This window comes from Delphinus delphis, chromosome 16 (assembly GCF_949987515.2).
Source record: "Delphinus delphis chromosome 16, mDelDel1.2, whole genome shotgun sequence".
In the NCBI taxonomy this organism is placed as follows: Eukaryota; Metazoa; Chordata; class Mammalia; order Artiodactyla; family Delphinidae; genus Delphinus; species Delphinus delphis.
Genome location: NC_082698.1, coordinates 25,333,907 through 25,343,134, shown reverse-complemented (window position 1 = coordinate 25,343,134; position 9,228 = coordinate 25,333,907).

The following is a 9,228-nucleotide window of genomic DNA, read 5'->3' as shown; positions in this document are numbered from 1 at the left end:
AGAACCAGCTTCTAGTTTTATTGATCTTTGCTATTGTTTTCTTTGTTTCTATTTCATTTATTTCTGCTCTGACCGTTATGATTTCTTTCCTTCTACTAACTTTGGGTTTTGTTTGTTCTTGTTACTCTTAGTTCCTTTAGGTATAAGGTTAGATTATTTATCTGAGAGTTTTCTTGTTTCTATAAACTTCCCTCTTAGAACTGCTTTTGCTGCATCTCATAGGTTTTGGATCATCGTGTTTTCATTGTCATTTGTCTCTAGGTATTTTTTGATTTCCTCTTTGATTTCTTCAGTGATCTCATGGTTATTTAGTAACGTATTGTTTAGCCTCCATGTGTTTGTGTTTTTTACGGGTTTTTTCCCCATAATTTATTTCTAATCTCATAGCATTGTGGTCAGAAAAGATGCTTAATATGATTTCAATTTTCTTAAATTTACCGAGGCTTGATTTGGGATCCAAGATGTGATCTATCTGGGAGAATGTTCCATGTGCACTTGAGAAGAAAGTGTAATCTGCTGTTTTCGGATGTAATGTCCTATAAATATCAATTAAATCTATCTGGTCTATTGTGTCATTTAAAGATTGTGTTTCCTTACTAATTTTCTGTCTGGATGATCTGTCCATTAAGTGAGGTGATAAAGTCCCCCACTATTATTGTGTTACTGTCGGTTTCCTCTTTTATATTTATAATTGTTATATCTTCTTCTTGGATTGATCCCTTGATCTTTATGTAGTGACCTTCCTTGTCTCTTGTAAACAGTCTTTATTTTAAAGTCTATCTGATATGAGTATTGCTACTCCAGCTTTCTTTTGATTTCCATTTGCATGGAATATCTTTTTCCATACCCTCACTTTCAGTCTGTATGTGTCCCTAGGTCTGAAGTGGGTCTCTTGTAGACAGCATATATATGTATCTTGTTTTTGTATCCATTCAGCAAGCCTCTGTCTTTTGGTTGGAGCATTTTAATCCATTCACATTTAAGGTAATTATCAATAGGCATGTTCCTATTACCATTTTCTTAATTGTTTTGGGTTTGTTTTTGTAGGTCCTTTTCTTTTCTTGTGTTTTGCACTTAGAGAAGTTCCTTTAGCATTTGTTGTAGAGCTGGTTTGGTGGTGCTGAATTCTCTTAGCTTTTTCTTGTCTGTAAAGCTTTTGATTTCTCCATCGAATATGAATGAGATCCTTGCTGGGTAGAGTAATCTTGGTTTTAGTTTCTTCCCTTTCATCACTTTAAATATATCATGCCACTCCCTTCTGGCTTGTAGAATTTCTGCTGAGAAATCAGCTGTTAACCTTATGGGAGTTCCCTTGTATGTTATTTGTGGTTTTTCCCTTGTTGCTTTTAATAATTTTTCTTTGTCTTTGATATTTGTCAATTTGATTTCTGTGTGTCTCGGTGTGTTTCTCCTTAGGTTTATCCTGCCTGGGACTCTCTGTGCTTCCTGGACTTGGGTGGCTATTTCCTTTTTTCATGTTAGGGAAGTTTTCAACTATAATCTCGTCAAATATTTCCTCTGGTCCTTTCTCTCTCTCTTCTCCTTCTGGGACCCCCTATAATGTGAATGCTGTTGCATTTAATTGTTGTCCCAGAGGTCTCTTAGGCTGTCTTCATTTCTTTTCATTCTTTTTTCTTTATTCTGTTCTGCAGCAGTGAATTCCACCATTCTGTCTTCCAGGTCTCTTATCCGTTCTTCTGCCTCAATTATTCTGCTATTGATTCCTTCTAGTGTATTTTTCATTTCAGTTACTGTATTGTTCACCTCTGTTTGTTTGTTCTTTAATTCTTATAGGTCTTTGTTAAACATTTCTTGTATCTTCTCAATCTTTGCCTCCATTCTTTTTCCAAGGTCCTGGATCATCTTCACTATCATTATTCTGAATTCTTTTTCTGGAAGATTGCCTATCTCCACTTCATTTAATTGTTTTTCTGGGGTTTTATCTTGTTCCTTCATCTGGTACATCATCCTCTGCCTTTTCATTTTGTCTGTTTTTCTGTGAATGTGGTTTTTGTTCCACAGGCTGCAGGGTTGTAGTTCTTGCTTCTCCTGTCTGCCCTCTGGTGGATGAGGCTATCTAAGAGGCTTGTGCAAGCTTCCTGATGGGAAGGACTGATGGTGGGTAGAGCTGGGTGTTGCTCTGGTGGGCAGAGCTCAGTAAAACTTTAATCCATTTGTTTGCTGATGGGTAGGGCTGAGTTCCCTCTCTGTTGGTTGTTTGGCCTGAGGTGACCCAGCACTGGAGGCTACAGGTGCTTTGGTGGGGCTAATGGCAGACTCTGGGAGGGTTCATGTCAAGGAGCGCCTCCCAGAACTTCTGCCACCAGTGTCCCTCTCCCCACAGTGAGCCACAGCTTCCCCCTGCCTCTGCAGGAAACCCTCCAACACTAGCAGGTAGGTCTGGCTCCATCTCCTATGGGGTCACAGCTCCTCCCTGGGTCCTCATGCACACACCACTCTGTGCTTGCCCTGCAAGAGTAGAGTCTCTGTTTCCCCCAGTCCCGTTGAAGTCCTGCAATCAAATCCTGCCAGCCTTCAAAGTCTGATTCTCTGAGACTTCCTCCTCCTGTTGCCGGACCCCCAGCTTGGGAAGCCTGACATGGGGCTCAGAACCTTCACTCCAGTAGTGGGTGGACTTCCGTGGTATAATTGTTCTCCAGTTTGTGAGTCACCCACCCAGCAGTCATGGGATTTGATTTTATTGTGATTGCGCCCCTCCTACCATCTCATTGCAGTCTCTCCTTTGTCTTTGGATGTGGGGTATCTTTCTTGATGAGTTCCAGTGTCTTCCTGTCGATGATTGCCCAGCAGTTAGTTGTGATTCCGTTGCTCTCATAAGAGGAAGTGAGCACACGTCCTTCTACTCTGCCACCTTGAACCAATCGCGTTCTGGATAATAATTTAACTAGCTTAACTTGGTGAAGATTTCTGAGAATGAACTGGCAGAAGTCACATGATAAAAAGTTCTTCAAAATGATAAGAATCTTTTCCTTCTTTGCAAATGAGGCTATACTTTTGCAGAACCCAGATGTCTAGGTAGAACATGAGCAGCAGTAATAGAATTTTCCTCTACTATAATGATTCTTAACCTTTTTTGGGATTAAACACCCCTTGGAGAAAGCTATGGATCCTCTTCCCAAAAAAAGAATGCACACACAAAACTGTAAAGATCAAGGGGCTTGTGACTCCTTTAGGACTATCTACTTGGGGTATCCAGGAGTCCATGGACGCCAAGTTGAGATTCCCTAATGCCATCCCAGGTTCCAGGATGGAGACTGCAAATGAGGGGATATATGGATGCAATTCACAGCTGGTGCTAGTGGTTGAAGCTGGAGCTTGCTGAATCCCGAACAATACTGTCATTCTTAGTCCATCTGGCTAAGGGCAGTTTCATGCCACTTGAAGATACATTAGTGGTACTGCTAGTGAAAAAGATGTTAGTTGCACACTAACAATGAGAGTTTTGTAGTAATCAAAACATCTTTCAGGGCCTGTTAAAGAACAACAGTCTCATCAATACACGGGTTTGTAATGTAGATTTTGGTTGCCGCTTCTAAGAATAGTACTAGATGGTTAATGGATCCTTCTCTATGCAAGACCAGAGTCCTTTCATTAATTTATATAATTTCTGGCTCTGACTCATTTGTATCTCCTATTTTCAATGAGTCGCCACTAATTGCCATGAGCTCATTTATAAAAGAAAGACATTAAAAGCATATTATGGGGGACTTCCCTGGTGGCGCAGTGGTTAAGAATCCGCCTGCCAGTGTAGGGGACATAGGTTCAAGCCCTGGTCCGGGAAGATGCCACATGCCACAAAGCAACTAAGCCCGTGTGCCACAACTACTGAGCCTGCACTCTAGAGCCCGCGAGTCACAACTACTGAGCCCTCGTGCCACAACCAGTGAAGCCCGCGCACCTAGAGCCTGTGCTCCGCAACAAGGGAAGCCACCACAATGAGAAGCCCGCGCACCGCAACAAAGAGTAGCCCCTGCTCGCCGTAACTAGAGAAAGCCCGCCCGCAGCAACAAAGACCCAACGCAGCCCCAAAAAAAAGTGTATTTGTAAAAAAAGAGAGAAAGAATGGCAGAAGTAACACTGTGATTTAAAGAAAAAAAAGCATATTATGGAGTTGATAAATTATTAAATCAGAACAACTATATTAACAGGGAAAAATGGTGTTCAGACTCATAAGTCCTTCTCATAATGGAGAAGGAATGGGGAGCAGCAACATCAACTGTTATGATGGAACAGGACAAGAAAGTGAGTCTGTGAAATTGTGGGGAAGCCTGTCCACAAAGCACATTAATGATATCCAATATGACTTTCAGAGTCACTAGGCAATGTGATCCTCTGCATCCTGAGATGTATTAATAACAGCTATTATTTATTCAGTACCTACTTACTATGTGCCAGCCACTGTACTAGGCAGTAAACATAGAATGATCTCATTTAAGCCTCACAACCCTCATTAGGTGTAGTATTTGTATACCCATTGGACAAATGAAGGAATAGATCCTTGGAATGACAAGGTTAAAACCCTTGTCTGATGCCACATAGTGAGCAACAGAGCAGGGAGTTGAACCCTGGTCTTCTGACTCTACAATGCTTGCTTTTCTTTCCTTCGTTGTCTTTCTATGTAAAAGAAAGTCCACTCACTTGAGGGAATAAAAATCTTTCTTTTTATCTTCTTTTTCACCCCTTCCTCACCAGGTTTCACTTAAGGTTTCTCTGCCCCAGAAATCCTTAGCAACACCAAGTCTCAAAGGCAAACCGCTACACTTTGCAGACTTCCTGAGCCTACTGCCTTCCTGTATTGCAGTAAGGTGGTGGCAGACCAAAACTGGGCTCTGGGCCCATCCAATCATGAGTCTCCCCTTGCTCCTGCTAAAAGTTATATAGAATTGGGGGCTATTTACCTATTTTTTAAAAAGGAGTTTTAAAAAATAATTTAAAGGACTTCTGTAGCTCAGTATCAAAGAGCCTGGAAATAAGGGAATATTACAGAAGGGACCACTCCTCAAGGGGTAATAAATCCAGGATACTTATAATTCATTCTACTGTACTGGCTAAAGAGGGGGGCAAGATTTGAACAATAGTCTGGAAGCTAGAGTCCAAATTTTACCTCCAGAGATAATGCAAATTACACAAAGTCCTGGGGATGAACTTCTAGAACTTACCTGTGAACATAAGCAGGGAGCCCAGAACCACCATTCATGGATCTAAAGGCAAACATGAGACAGTTTTTGAAATGTATTTAAAATCCATCAGAACTGGAAGCACACTGGTAGTTGCTAGGGCTGGAAAAAAGGGGTATAGGGATGGGGTTTTACTGTGGAATGATGGAAATGTTTTGAAACTAGATAGAGGTGGTAGCTACACAACACTGCGAATGTACTAAATGCCACTGAATTATTCACTTTAAAATGATTAACTTTATGTCATGTAAATTCACCTCAATTTTAAAAATCCATTGATAGACGACTTATGAAACTATCAGAAAAATATAATTATGAAGTCTACCATACCTTCTGCTCCAGCTGAGACCATTATGTACAGCCACCTGGGTCAACCCAGTTAGAAGCAATTCCATTAGGAACACATACGCCAGATCTAATAAGAGTAGTATTGATTTCCAAACAGAGCCTGGAGAAAAAGCCAGAAATCTCCCTAGATGTAAACGAAAGAAAGAATAGCTAGAAATGTTGCTTGCTTATGAGTGGTGATCACTGATTTCCAACTAGTTTTATTTTTATTATTATATCGCCAGAAATCTCTAAGTTGCTTTTAAGCAACATCTAAATCATGAGAATACATTTTGTTTCTTAGAACCAAATAAATTGGCATACCTGAAAGCACAGTACTAATTTAAAATGGAAATAACTGAGGGGAGCTTTGCAGGATCTTAAAACAGAGCTCCTATGTGAAATTTTATTTTTCTTTATAGACAATACATTACTGGCTTTGCTGCATATTCAGATTTAATGTACAGGTTAGATTGATGTCACCCATGCCTTTGCTATTTTCCAGTATCTCACATGGCTATGCCATTTGCAAATGGGGTGAGTGCTCGTGAATCCAGCCAAACAAAGGACGGTTTTTATTACATTACCAAACCCTGCCACATACACTTAAAGGGAGAAAGGGATGGTTACTATGTAGATCAGAAGGCTTCTCTACTCCTCTGTCCATCTCCTAGAAGATGACTTGGTTGCCCTCATGTTTTATGCTATTTCACAAGCTTACTAGGTGGGGGTGGGGACGAGCTAAGATTTATAAATTCTTTGTTTCAATCCCTTGAAACATACACACACATCCACACACACCAGGATTGTCATAAAACAGTGAGTCACACCACAGATATTTGAAGAATTATGTTTCTACAGTGCTTCAGTGATTCTGAATAAAACAAAATAGAGAAAGCTCAGGCTACAAAGAAAAATGAAGATTGATCTTGGAAGGGTCTCCAGGCTCCCTTCCTCATTGATTAATTACTGTAGATCACCACATGGCTACTCTCTCCCCTGATGAGACAAGTGGTCTCTGTTCTGAGACATTTCATCCCAGTTTTATCACGTTCTCCTAGGGGTTAGAGAATGCTCAGCAGAGTGTAACCAAAATCATTAACATGAGGGCTGGAATTTTGGAATACAATCAGTAGCAGGTCTAGTTAATTGCTGATTATTACGCAGGGCAAAAAAAGCATTTTTTCTTAGAAGGGCTTATTAAAACAAATTTAACTCAGATTTATCTGCTATGCCATAAGTGTGAATAAACGAAAGGGGTAACTTCCATCTCCCATGATTTCCTGGCATAAGGACTCATACATGACATACAGAATTCTTGATGTCCTTTAGGGCTAGACAATCTTTTATCTTTATCTTAAGCCAGATGTAAGCTCAGCAAAAGGAACTCCTTTCTGGCAACTGAAATTGTCCATGGACTGACCTAGTCTGTGAAGTAGAAACAGCAGAGGTAAGATTAGAATTAAGCTGAAAGCAGAATTCAAGTCCAGCTTCAGAGCCTGTATCCCCACCCCTCGTCCAGTAATTAATAGAAGGAAGTGAATAGAGAAAATATGTAAGAAAGAAAAAAGGGGGAAAAAGATGGTTTAACATCAATCTTTTAATAATAATGGACCTACTTATTCATTAGAAGCTAACTCAGCAAAGTAATCTAAGAAGTGACTATATAGGGACCATATTTGAATTTGAAAATAGACTATATGCCAGCCACTGTTCTGAGTGCCTTAATTCTCATAAGTCTTTGAGTTAGGTACCATGTCCCAGTTTATAGATATGGAAAACTAAAGCTCAGAGAAGTTATATAACATGTTCAAGATCACACAGCTTGAAAATAGCAAAGCTGGAAGTCAAAGCTGTGAGTCTGGCTTCACAATGCATGTCCTTAACCAGTGTGCAATACTGCCTCTGTGTCTTTTGCGGGGTAAAATCTGTTCTGGGCAAATACTGTCTTCTTCATCTTCTGATTTAAAATGTTATTTAACCAGATATTCTTTTGGGAGAACACTTTCTTAGAAACAGAAGAAAAAAACTTTTCTCACTTAAAAGAAAATAGTATCACAATTATAACCTCTGTAAAACAATAGACACCAACAAACTGAAATCAAAATTCAGTAAAGATCAAACCATAATATCCATTCTATGTAAGTAAATACTTGGCAAGCTTTCAGAAGATCAATATGGCATTTCATTTATTCATGGACTATTAATGTCAATAGATAATAAAATTTAGATTTCATCAGTCCAGTTTTGAAGAGAGGCTAAAAATAAAACTCATGTACACAACAACATATTGAAAAAGGTTAAAAATGAGGACCTACCCTTTGGTCATGATCTGCTGAAGACAGCAAAAATAAACATTCAGAACCAGCATCTGCTTGAATCTTCTCTACTCCTAGGGCTTTCCAAGATAACAAAATACACCACAGAGGTTGCAACTATTAGAACTTGAAAGGGAAAAAAATTTTTAATTAGTCACACATATATCTAATAAGCAATTATGACCCGGTCATCCTATAAGAATATTCATCTAGGATTGAATCACTGAGATTATACTTTGGGTAGACTGAATAGGACAAGTAAACTGGTCAACGGCATTACTTTCAAGAATTCAAAGTCAAAGTTGCTGTAGGAGAGTCACTGTGTGAGTGTGTGCAAGGTCTGTGTCAACTTTTGAGTCCAGAGAAGATTGTCAGACTAGATAAGGATGTATTTCACTCAATCAGGAAGGAAGGGCAATGCAGTGGAAGCAGAGGGGAAGCTCAGTGAAGCCCAAGGTCAGAGGGAATGACGATACCAGAGAGAAAAGATTGGGATGGCATTTAGGGAGGAACTGAGAAACCTGCCAAGCGCACATTCTGCCGAACTACTATTACCACAGCCCAGCCCTCTGGGCATCTTTGCTCAGAGAGCTTAAACAAAAACAGAGGGACCTGCAAGATGTACCAACCAAACAAATCTTTCTCTAGCCATTGAAGTTAGGCTCTGGAGTCTGCACTTCATATAGTCTTACTTGTGCAGATTTGGGTATTTAGTTCTGTTTCTGCTTATGTTCCTAGCAAAAATCCCTCTTGAAAAAAATTTGATCTTAACTAAAGTAAATGCATGCTGCTGGTGACGGCAGTAAGACTAACTCAAGGCAAGACAGGGCATTTGTCTGTTCTTGCTTGTGATTTTCCCCTCATCTAAGTCTTTGACCCTCTGGTTATTTGAAGACAGCTATCATGTATTGCCTCTCACCGCTGTTTTTTCTTCTCCAACATAGAAGCAATTGCTCAATGCTTGCTCTTTTTTTGTTCCTGAGTCTCTCCCTCTGACTGTTCCCTATCCCACTGCCTTCCCATCTGTCAGTATCCTTGAGGTATGCTACCCAGAACTGGATACAAGATGCATTGGAGATTAAAAGTATCAACTCCCTTGATCTAAAACTGTATTTCTGTTGATGTAGCCAAGGTCACATTGGCTTTGGAAGTACAGATTTTTAAACCAGTCAATCAGCATTCTTACTTAGTTTATGCTAAGTAAGTTTATGTAATTTATGCTACAATGTGATTTATGGTGAATGCCTATTTTTGTACACCTGGGGCTCTGGGACATGCCATATCAGTTTGACTACTGGGAGGGTGCTGAGGTATCAATGCTGCATGCCTATGTGACTAACTCCAATAAAAACTCTGGACTCTAGGGCTCAGGTGAGCTTCCCTGG